The 12,793-nt window shown below is 36.6% G+C and overlaps 1 protein-coding gene across 2 annotated transcripts in view; it reads right to left on the bottom strand.

Moving 5' to 3' along the window:
• CHRM3 (cholinergic receptor muscarinic 3) overlaps positions 1–12,793 on the bottom strand; it is a 268,978-nt gene that overhangs the window by 116,444 nt on the left and 139,741 nt on the right. The window lies entirely within an intron of this gene.

Here is a 12,793-nt window from a genome sequence, read left to right as displayed (position 1 = left end):
AAACATGTGACTTTACCTCTTCGGCATAATAGAAATTTCTATGGAGACACTGATTACATGGGAAGTAGAGAAAGTTCTCCTAGAAATTAGCCAGAACATGAGAAATTCATTCCCACAGGAACAAAGAACACCCACAGACTTGCCTCAGCACTTTTGATCCTCCCTTAGCAGTGTGAATGCTTCAGGAAACCCCTTCCACAACAGAATACAATACTGTATGCTTTTCTTTGCATTATGTGATAAGTGATTAACTCATCTCCAAAAGATATTTCAATATTGCTAGGGAAGAACAACACTAAGAGTGATAGAGAACAACATCCAGCAAGCAATCAGCATGTCTGCTATAAAACAAGAAGTGCTTTGTGTCTGCAAATCCTATTGATTACTAGGTAAGAGTGTGCATTATGATTCAAATTCATAAGTCTCTAAACAACCCATTTAAACAATCCTGACTGCAGAGATCAGGAAGGACCCTGAGCATAGTACTGTTACTAAAGACTTTTTTCTAGTAGCTTTTGAAGAACATTACACTAGAATTTACTTTTCAATTGTTAAAACAGAATAAAGAAACCATATTGGCATTGGACAGCTGTGCTTCCATGTCTTGTGATTTTTATGCTACAGCATTCTTATCCCTTGTATTACCTGCTAGCTTGATCTAACAGAGTCTCTTGTTCATGATTCTAGGAAGTAATGATTTGAACAGATCACGTCCCTCATGTTGATCTTGTAGAATTTCTTCCTGGACAATTAAATTCCTTTAAAATCATACTGAAGCTTAGACCATATCTACTCCTGCCCATGACTAAGCATAGCCACAGAAACCTTGACAGAGGCATCTGCACCAGTGGGTAAGAGAGCTGTGCCTGCTGTATTCTCAAAGCCCTTGCCTACTGAGATTCGATCTGAGCTGGCAGTCTCCCATAACTTATCCATGCTTCCTACCCAGTCATCATCAGAAGTTGTAGATAAAAGTTACCTGTACTATTCTGAGATTAACAGTATCGTATCAGGGTTCTGCTTCCTTGGTCTGTTACATTTGTGAAACATTTGTGTAAGCCCATTCAGTCACTGTCAGTCAGATGCCCATGTTTTTTTTTCTAAGAGATATGTTCGCACACATGAAAGGACTGATTGTGTTTGGGATTTTCTAATGAAAAATAGATAAAGTGGGCTATCCCAACCACCCTGCTTTTCATACATCTGAACAGAGGTCAGAAATGAAGTAATGCACAGCTTTTCCCCATGCAATACCCCTGCTGCTGCTGCCCAGCTCCCTGTAATTAGAGCAGAAAAATCTTGGGTTCATGTCTCTCCCACTAGCACAAAGCTCAGAAATCATGCGCTGCTCCTCTCTGACCCAATCCTCACTCAGCAGAACTGAGTTTACAGCTATTACCAGCATCTAGCAGATTGGGGATTCTAGGGCAGGAATCTTTCAGAAAAGGTTATTTTAGTATAAAAAAAAAAAAAAATATCTAAAAGTTCTTGTTGAAAGTTTAACCTATGTTAGAATCTTCCAAAAACCTACAACCTAAGTACTCCTTCACACAACATTCACAAAGATGGTGCTATTACATGTCTTATAAAAACATAATATTAATCAATTTGCACTTTCTGTTATTTTCTTATATACATGTTTATATTTAATTCATGAAAGGAAAGATCTGGCTATTATTTTCCATGCATTTTCCATCCATGACAGCAATCACAGAAACGTTGAAATGTAAAAATTTGCATGTATAGTTGACTAATAGACAGACCACTGGAAAGAGCTGGAACCAAAATATTGAAGACCCACTTACTCTAACTGCTTTTATGTGGAAAATCTTCTGAAAACTGATGTAAGTAGATAGCTTGCAGAAATTATTAACTCCTAGATGCAACAAGCCACTATTTAGGTTATTTATACCATGCTATATGAAAAATGCAGTCAATGACAAAATAAATATAATTTTTAAAGTGGATGCAAAAGTATTTTATACATCTGATATACGTTTAACTTTAAAAGTCAGTTTGTGATGACAGAATGCATAGACTATGACTAAAATTAAAACGTGTTATTACATTTCATCATAAATGTCAAGAAAAAAAAGTTTTCATTCACATTAATGGTATACAATACTATTGCATTAAAAAACAAAACAAACCACCATACTATTTTTATAAAACTCTGAATACAAAGTCCAGACATTTTTTAACTACTAAGTTACTAAGAGACCAAAAGCAGTCACCTGTTTTTCTCTATTTCCATTATATGATTATTTAAGCCTCACAAAAGTGGTACAACAGAATTCTGCTGGTTTTAAAGTTGTAGTCATGAGAGCAAATGTAACAAATAAAAAACCAGAAATGTGTACATAAATACACAGATAAGGCAGGAAATTCCCTTGGCTTAGTCTGCAGGCAGCTTTCCAAATCTGGTATGTAAAAATGTGGATCTTTACACCAGAAACTGAGCTGTAAAATCAAAGCTGTATTATTTATTCATGCCGCAAGTATCCTAAATGAAAAAGGACTGAGCGAGAAGAAACCAACCAAGAAGAGTCTGTGTTTTTCTCAAATATCTGACTCACAATCCTCTTGGTCCCTGCACTGAAATAACAGAGGCTCAGTCAGTTTGTATACAATTCTTTAAAGCTATGATTTAGAGGGATCTATAGCCAGAGAAAGTAGCTTTGAGAGCTAATCACTAAGGCAGGAAAAATCTAGACTCCCCGGAAGCAGAGGTTTAATTCTGGCAGGCTCACCTCAGCCTTTCATCTTTAGAGACAGATTAAATTCTGTGTAGCTTAGCATATAGGGAACCTCCATAGGAGTTTTGAAAGATGAAGTCCTATCTCCTCTAAGTGTTGTTAAATATAACTTTTTTTCTCTGTCCCTTTTTCCCAGTCTTTAGAAATAAGTCTTAGAAGCTGGAAATTATTTTTTTTCTAAAGATATTTCCTTTTTCCAGGCAGCTCCCTAAATTCTCGTCCTGAAGTTTAGTCATTTTTATTTCTTTGATTCTCTCTTTTGGTGTAAGAGATAGACACTCACCTGTAGAATTGTTCCAGCAGAAATGAGGGCCAGGAAGAATACAGGCATTTCTTCTTCCCAGTTCAAGATTTCCTCTTTTACTTTCCTTCAATTGCCAAAAGCTAATCAGACTCACTGAAACCACTGAAATAAAACTTAAAACTAGCCTTGAAAAGAGGAATTAAACTCAGAAAATATCCCATTAATTATTGACTCTCCAACAAATTCCTACACGTACTGAGAAATGGTCTCAGCAAGTTAATGACAGTGGCTACTATAGAACTTATATTTTTAGAGGTAAAACAGTTAATACATATTACAAGTAGTAATGATTGGATATGTGCTCACTAGGGATCTAATTTGAGCATTTAATGACATCTAATGCATTACACTACCGTATGTATTTCTGGTAGCTACTTGACACAGTTTGTTCCAAAGGGCCTTTTCAGCAATTATAGATAGCCAAAGACTTGCTAAAAGAACTCTTGTTATTGCAAAACATGTTGACTAGAAGGAAAAGGGATGTATGTATTAATAGTCCTCAGGTTTCAGAGTTTTTCCAAATTAAAAATAAGGGTATAATAAGAGAATGGATTTGTTAGTACTTAAATGTTTCTTAATTCTGACTGTTGTTTTAGGCAAAGAGCCCTAAAAAGACAGAAGCATAAAGATAATGAATAATAATAATTAGGAAACCTTGGCTGCTATTTAGAGGAAAGGGAATCACTAAGAATGCCTGCAGTGTGAAAAAAGTAGAAATGCAGCTCATTAAAGAGGCACTGGCTTAGACAAACAAAAGATCAGAAACTTGACATCCACATCCTCTCTTGCAAGCTGTGCTGCCTACAGGTCTGTCACCTAGCAGTTATACAGAAGTCAACAACTACATACAAGACTTTGAGACCCTGATCCTCAGACCCCACAGACTTCACAGAGCAGTGGAAAAATCTACAAGGAAAATGCTAAAAAGTGAGCACAAACTCAAACTGAAACAGATCTTGAAAACACTTGGGCAGACTGCCACTTATAAACAGAAGTAGAGGGCCTTTGGGTGACCAAGTCTGAGTTGTTGTCACCATACCACAGAAAGCTTTGCTCTCAGTTGTACAAATTCCTCTCCATCTTTCCCAAATACTGCAATACCTTGTCTTGGGCATCCCTTGGGCCAAAGTGTGATGCTGCAAAATTTTTGTGCTGCTGTTGAAAATACTTTTCATTTCACTTTAAGATAAGCATCAAAGCAACAACAACAATTCTTTTAATTAATTACATGAATCCTTTAATTAATTAATTTTGAGAGAAGCTTGAAACTGAAGAATCATAGTGGATCATTCATTTTATACCTGTGTGATGTACTCTAGGTTACCCTGCTCTTGCAGGGGGCTTGGACTAGATGATCTTCTGAGGTCCCCTCCCACCCTTGGGATTCTGTGATTAATAAGCTTCATTCCTTAGTGTCAGTTCATCAACATAATCAACCCATTAAAAAAAAAAATAACATAAGGGATGGAGTATCTTCCACAAAAAAAGCAGAGGCACACTATGAATTTCTTCTTTTGTTAATCACTTGGTAAGTTTTCTGAACTCACCAACAAAGTAATTGCAGGTTGCAGTGAACGGGAGGGATTCTAACTCTTCTCTCAGGCACACTGTATTACTGCATCTGCAAGCCTAAACTGGGACTTGCTTAATTTGTCCTGAACTCATAAACCTCAGTCAAAGTCACCTATTCAAAATCCTCACTGAACAGACAGGGATTTTAAAACACTTTGAACATTGAGGAATCTTTTTCTTGTCACATGCAAAGAACTGTATTAAGTTAGATTTAAATCAATACAGGCGCTCATGCTGAGGGTCATTATACCTTAGGCAATCAGCCCTTGGCACCTTAATTTGCTCTCCAACAGTATTCCAATAAAATGCAGACTTTTTTCAGAAGATACGCACTGGCATTAAAGTGTAAGTTTGTAAGTCAGCTAGCACCAGGCAAATCAGCAGTGACCATCTTGCTAGAGCTGACTGCGAGCCCCTCTAGCTTTCACACACAAGTGATAGAGAACTGAATATTTTAGAATCACTTATTTGTCTGATGTCTAAAACAGAAAAGGGCTGAAAAATCCCAGCAAAAAAAGGATAAATGTGGTTTCTTTGGATCATTTTCTTTCCTCCTACATTTCTTGCTTCAAAGCAACACTAATTACTAACTGCAGCTGGACTGATACCTCCCACTATGATATCTTTTACTATTTGCATTTTGACAGCTGCCACCAACATGTCAGACACTATCCCTCAGAAAACTCATAGGCTGAATGAGAAAACAAGAAAGAGATGGGTAAACAAGAAAGAGATGGGTAACATTTGTATAAACGGAGTATGTTTTATGTTAAATATGTGTGTAGCATAACAAATTTTTATCCACTCAAGGAAATTAAATCCTGAAGTATACCTGGCTTTAGTACTGCAACTTTCATGTTTAATTGCTCACCACAGTGTTCAAAACAGTAATATAGAAAGAATATGATTTCCAGGGGCTATTTCAAGACACTGCTATAGCATCATGAGAGACAGTATGAAAGGAACATTTGAGATGAGACTGTTGACAGCGATATAAGCAGAAAACCAGACCAGGCAAGGTGTTATCATATGTACAGAAGGTTGAAAATATTTCGTAACCAAACTTTTGTAAATTTTTGAATTAAATGATTTTCTTTTCCACATTAACTGTCCCTTTGAAAGCTGATCTTAGTTATAAACTACAGATTCATGGGACTTGCAACTATGTTTACTATGATTCGTATTCTGAATAAAACACACATCAATCTAGTGCCTTGCTATCATTCAGAGCATGGCTGGACGGCAGCTGTGTGCATATGCAGGCAGAGTGCATGATAAAGTGCACAACTAGTCAAACGCTCCAATCTGCAAATAAAGAACAAACCCTCACTTTAGTCTTGCAGCTCCTTGTTAAAGGAAACTCAGTTACCTCACAGCTTTAGCTATGCAACTCTGACAAATACATATAGACATTTCAGCAAAATCCTAAGATTATATCACTATGATAATGACTAAAAGTTTTTCCTGAAGTTCTTGTGTGTGAGGGGTTACAAGGAGAGCATGACCTCAGGTACTGTGAGTCTGAAGAGGAGGTGGCAAGGTGAGGGGGACACAGCTGCAGCCAGAGCTGGGGGAGTGGATGGAGGGACTGCTGCCCTGCCATCTCACCTCTCAATGTTTGCTACCAATCTGAATTTCTCCAAGTGCTTGTTCCCTTGTTACGATCAAGCAGTCAGCCCTGGAGAGTAAGACCTGAAATCCCTTAGCTAGCTGAGTTTTAGCTGGCAATACAAGCATACCTTTACTTATAGAGCAAGATGGACTTCCAAAGCACAACACTTTCAGATTTTAAATGAGGAACAGCCTTTTTATTCACCCTACCATAAACCATTTCAGCCAGAAAGCTAAGCAAAATATGTGGTGATATATGCATACCCATTTATTAAAATAATAAAATTATTCTTTATAAAAGTTGGTGGAAATGGCTAGGAAACAAGACAGGAAAAAAAAGGAAGAATTATGGTATAACTTACTTGCATAATGAAAACTATTTTTGAATAAATTTCATAAAAGTCATAGAATAATTAGGGCTTTAAGAGACCTTCACAGCTCACTAGCTCCCCTGTAATCAACAGGGACATTTTTTAACTAGATCAAGTTGCTCAGAGCCCCATCCAGCTTGACCCTGCCTGTTTCCAGGGAGGGAGCATCTCTCTGGACAACCTGTTCCAGTGTTTCACCACTAGTTTCATCGTAAAAAAATGTCATTTTTAAATCTAATGTGAATCTCCCCTCTTCTAGTTTAAAACCATTGCCCCGTGTCCTATGGCTACAAGCCCTACTAAAAAGTCTTTCCCCATCTTTCTTATAAAGCCCCTTTGAGTACTAAAAATCCACAAGAAGGCCTCCCTGGAGGGTTCTTTTCTCCAGGCTGAACAAGCCCAACTCTCTTAGCCTTTCCTTGTAAGACAGCTGCTCCACCCTTCTGATCATTTTTTTGTGTCCTTCTTCTGGACCTGTTTAAACATGCCTTTCCTGTACTGAGGACTCCAGGTTTGTACTCCAGCTGGGACCTCACCAGAGGAGGGAAGAGGAATCACCTCCCTTGACCTGCTGGCTACGCTTCTTTAGATACATCCCAAGATATGATTGCCTTTCTGGGCTATGAGCACATGTTGCTGGCTCATGTCCAGCTTTTCATCCACCAGTACCCCCAGTTTGGAGGAAGTTAACACAGAAAAACTCAGATCAATTCCTGCTTGCCACAGTATAGTATATTTGGGTTTTCATTATAGAGTTCATTATCATTATTATTTAACTACATAGTGACCATTTATAGTAGGAACAAAAGCTACTTTTAAAACACAGACATCTAATAGTGCAAGGAAAAAAAAAATTTTATAAAGCAGAAAGGACAAATAAATGTTTCCTAAGGATATAAAATGAAACTGCGAACTTATTGAAAATCTTAGAAAACATAATGAAGAAGTAATTTCTGTAGACTTTTGTGACTAAGAAGTCTTACTTTTTTCATAAAACTTTTAGGTTCTGAGTCAACAGACAATGTGTCTAAGCTTTGATAGTTTGTACTACCTTTTCCACCTCAAGGTTTACTCAGTCAAACATGAAACTCTCAGGTCAACAAAGTTTTCATTCAACCCAGCACTAATTACTATTGCCATATGCTTGAATTACTATTGCTAATTTGTTTTAAGTACAATTGCCTTTTTTTTTTTTAAAAAAAAACAAGCATTTTATAAATTAGGGGAAAATTTCTGCATGGCTTCTTTCTTTTTGTATTTCAAGACTGTTAATATTTAACTGTGAAGATATATTTTCCCATATAAAATCATTTGAAATTGATTTATATGAAACACAAAGCTTGTTTTAAGCCTTAAATGGGTATTAATCTGAAGTCAGTTGCTAGTTTAAAGCTGACTCTAAAGTGGGAATAAATACTGCATATGGGACTAGCCTGCTTCTATCATATAACCTGTTTCAGCCTGTGTAAGCTTATACGTGCTTAGACAATTTCTACAGGAACACATATTGCAAAGCTGTCAATATGAGAGGAGGTCAGCACTACAGATTTACTGCCTTCCATGATAACCTGATTTAGTTCAGCCTGTATGGTCTCCTGTCATGGGATGAAAAAGGAAGGTGGAATAAATCATTTTTACAATTAGATAGTTCACTGAGGTTTTCCAATATGTTCCTAGTCACCCTCTCCTGGAAGTCATATTATCTTTACATGACTTAAAGGAGAACATCCTATCAGGCTCAGATATGAAACTGAATTGGCATAAATTTACAGCAAGAAAGGAAACCATATGAATACCAGCAAATCACACACGCACACATGCACAAACACGTATGACCTTAAATCTGCAGATACACAAAATACACATACATGCATATGTATGTAGAGCACCTCCTCTTTTCCTCCAAGTTACATTTATAAAGTAGGGAGGCCAACAGATTCTCTTGCTTGTGTTGCAGTCCCTGTTCAACAGTTGCCCCTCAAGCACCCTGGAAGAAGCAAGCTGCATCATTTGGATGAACAGATTCTAAAGTATTCCAGCAGAAAAAATCCTCACACTCAATGATTCTGATACAAAACTTCAGGCTGGTTGAGAGTCTGAGTAGTTCCAGTATAAGTTTGATTAAGTTCAACATGCATGACACAGAGATGGTAATCTTCTGTCATACACTTACACTCAGAGGGTTAGTCACCAGGAATAAAGCAGTGAGAAATGAAGTAAGGTGGGGTAATACAACTATAGTGGCCTATGGAACAGAAGGGTGTGGAACACTAAATGGGAAAGAATAACTACTGTTGTAATGACAACATTTTTTAATTATATATATTCAATGAAAAATGAACTATTAGAGAAAGAGAGTCAAATACTTCCAATTAATGGAAGTAACGTAATGTTCACACTTAAATGAAGTATTTTTCCCTTGACGGTTTTACTGTACTATTATATTTAGCCTAATGTAATTTAAATTACAAACAGAATGGTTTTGTAAGCCCCCAGAGAAACGTATTTTATTTATAATGTATTTCCTTTGAAGTGGTTATGAAAATCATGCTCTTCCTGAAGTCAGTATCTCACATACCACCTACTGCTGCAAACTAGTCAGTCCTCACAAGTTAAACATGATCATCTTGGTGAAGTATGTGACAAGAAAACACAAGGGTTTTTTTTGAAATGTCAGAGGAAACAAATTTCTAATTCAAAAAACTAACAGTCTTCGCTCTGAAAAAAAAGGTATTGAAAAATCTTTGGTGATACTTTTTCAGATGGACTGAAATCACTCCACTCAAGTTTTAAACTCATGTAATGGAGGAATTGTTTACAAAATACCCTAGAAGGCCTTTCAGCTGACAGCAATTATATTTTGCATACTTAAATTTAAATATGTAAATATTTCCATCTTTCATTTGAATTACAGATCTTTTAAAAAATTTAATTCTAGTATAAAAAGTACACTTACTTTCAGGATGCAAATTACACATGACCAGTTTGTGTCACCTTTTTTCCTCTAAGTAATTGAAATAATCTCATAAATAAATAGCAACTATGAACAAATAAATTTAACCCACTCTATGTGCTCCTCTCACAATCAATAGGTACTGCATAGACTCAGTTAAATAACTAGAGCCAAAGAGGAAACAGTCTCTAGCAAATTAATTTTGACTATTTATCACCTTTTAAAGCATAATAGTACCCTACCCTCATGGATGAACCATTAACTCAACATGACAGCCACAGATATACAATGGTCTAAGCTGTGATGCTTCTCCTGAAATAATGTCAAGCCAAATTACTTCAAAGAGACTAGGCAAGTAAGCACTGTAAACTTTGGCTGATTGTGCAACTGCTTAGAGCATGAGCTCATGACAGCCCCAGTCACAGATTACATATGCTTTGAATTGGTTATTCTTTTTGTCAAAGCTACTCTTCTGCTACTTTTGCTTGCTAAGCAAAATGATGCTGCTTCTCTTGACTAATGTATATAACCTATTACTAAAATCTATAAGGAAACAAAAATACAAGTTCTCATTAGCATCAGATAAAGAGCTCGGATTATTTTTCAAGGGATAATCTTTAGGAACAATATTTCTGTGTCAGTACTCTAAAACAAACATTAATGGAGTTAAACTTCTGATTGAGTTGACAGATTTTATCAATACCACAGTTTCAGGTAGACATTTAAATGCAGAAAAGTATTTTTAAGCACATTTATGACTATATGAAACAAATATGAATAAACTTTAACACATTAATACCTTCTGAGGTTTGTCTAAAAATAGACATTTCCTCTGGCTCTTCTTAGACCAGACTTTATCTAGTTCACACTTGAAAATTACACCAATTGCGTTAGAATTTGCACTTTAGAAAGCTGACCTGTAGTGCAATCTTTACAGACATCTATACTTTGTTAAAAGTCCCTAAAGCACAGGCATTACTTGCGTTAAATGCATGTCACAGTGATCCTTGCATTTGAGGCAAGATTTCAAGATTCTGACAGCGTAAACAGCCTAATTAATGTACCTTTGCTAAGCAAAATGATGCTGCTCTTCTTGACTAATGTAACATATGAAGATGCACTGACAAATTCTGCTTAATGTGCTCTACATTTCTGCGTAGTAAAGCACATTATTTTATTATTTTGGTATGTATAATCCCTTAAGAGGTGGCATGACAAGTACTGTAAATCTAAAGCAATCCATTACATTTAGTTGCATGAATCGCTTTGTTGTTTTAAACTTAGTATTTGTGGCTTTTCTGGAAATGGATTACATGGTTTGGTGCTTTAACCCTTTATTTTTGTTCACTGTTTTTCCACTGTCACATCAGAGATATTAGAGATAAATAATACATGTTTATTTTATGCAGACAGAGTGAGCTGTGGACTATAACAAAATTTGCAGAAATTAATTCTATGAATTCAGGTATTTTCTTCGTTACTTTCCTTTTAGACTAAAAGGGAGTACAGTTTAATCACAGTTCCTTTGGGGTACTCTGAATTTTGGCACCGACTGAAAAATTTCCTGCCATGGAGAAGTTGTGCCACTGATACCAACAGAAAAGACTCCTCAGACTCTATATCCTTGCCAGCATAATAAATGTCTTTTGGGATTGTTTTTCCTGGCCCTCAGCTACAACTGGGAAAGATTTTGGATACTCACAACAGGGAACATGAATGTCCTCTCCAATCTAGAGCTAGCAACCCACTTACAAATTGTGACTATTTAAATTCAACTACAAAACAATAGTGTGTTTTCAGTAGTTTATTCATTGAAAAATCTGTCATCTGAAACAAACAAATAAAAAAAATCAAAGCCAACAACAACAAAAACCCCAACACAAAACAAAACAAAAATAAAAGGCCAATGTAAACCTTTCACTTCATATAAAACAACCTGAATAAAGTGTCTAGATACAGTTGGAATATGGTCAACATAACATGAAAGGCAAAATCAACTGTAACTGGATGTGGCCAGCTGTGTAACAGTGCGCAAGATACCATGCCCTAATTTCAGGAGATGAAAGCAGGGGTAAGCATCACTGCAGGATTCATCTGAGATACTTATTGCTAGCTTCGAAGCCATAAAAATTAAGGTTGGACCAGATGATCCTTGGAGTCCCTTCCAACCTGGTATTCTATGATTCAGCCAGTATGCTATCAAAATGCTTTCCTGAGGTGACTTGGCTAGAAGCTTTCTCCAGACAGAACCAAGCAACTGAACTATCAAGGCACTCTAGCAAATCACCATAAACTGTCAGTGCCACAGTCCTTAAAGCAAAATGTGAAAAGAGCTGTTTTCTGTGTAAGGAGAGTGTGCCAGCAAGTGTAAACACAGTCCAACTAAGCCACTGCCACATACCCATGTTTACAGCTCATTTCCACAAAATTAGAAATGCAAACCAATGTGGCAAAATGTGCAAGGAACATAAAAGAAACACCAACTATAATGTAGGCATAAACACTGCAGCCTACCAATCCATGTAAATTATTTTAAATGCCAGTGCAACTGAGACATAAACCTGCAAAACATACAAGCAAGAAAGCAGTCAAGTGATAATGAATACTGGCAATTTAATCAGAACAATTTAGTTCTTTGCCTAGGTTTACTCTCCCAGAGGGAAATGACTCATTAAAACTAAACCCAACTAGAATATAAAAAACAGAAGGGAAAACACACTCTCAAAGTACTGAATTTAAACTGTTGGACTCCCCCCTCTACTAGAGCAAGACTGAATTATTCTGAAGGGAAATCCTAGAGGTGGAATATCGGCTACATTTTACATTTTGTCTGAAACTCACAGAAAACTTAAAGGTTTATGCAGAAGCTCAAGATGATCAACAGAAATAACCTGAAGGAATCTTTCCCCTGATTACCAACACCAGGATACTGCTCTATTCTTCTTAAGTCAAACATAGGGGTTCACTCACATAAACGTGTTCAGCCTAGCTCTTACACTCGCTAGCTCTTATTCTGCTACCTATGCAGCTCTAATAAGAAGAAGCTCAAGGTTTGCCAGCTGTAACTGCTTGAGAATTTATTCAGTTTCTCTGCTGGGTTTTGTGCCTATACTGAAATTTGCACCATTACAGCTCTATTAAGGTCTACAGGAATGATAGGCATTACAGCACCCACAACAACTTAAAACAGATGTGTCAAGAAGACCAAACACATTTTGACATACGA

Source organism: Neopsephotus bourkii, unplaced genomic scaffold (genome assembly GCF_033783945.1).
Source record: "Neopsephotus bourkii isolate Nb327-2 ecotype Australia unplaced genomic scaffold, CSIRO-AGI_Nbou_v1 NB_1292, whole genome shotgun sequence".
NCBI classification, from domain to species: Eukaryota; Metazoa; Chordata; class Aves; order Psittaciformes; family Psittacidae; genus Neopsephotus; species Neopsephotus bourkii.
This window is presented reverse-complemented; position numbering and strand designations above follow the sequence as displayed.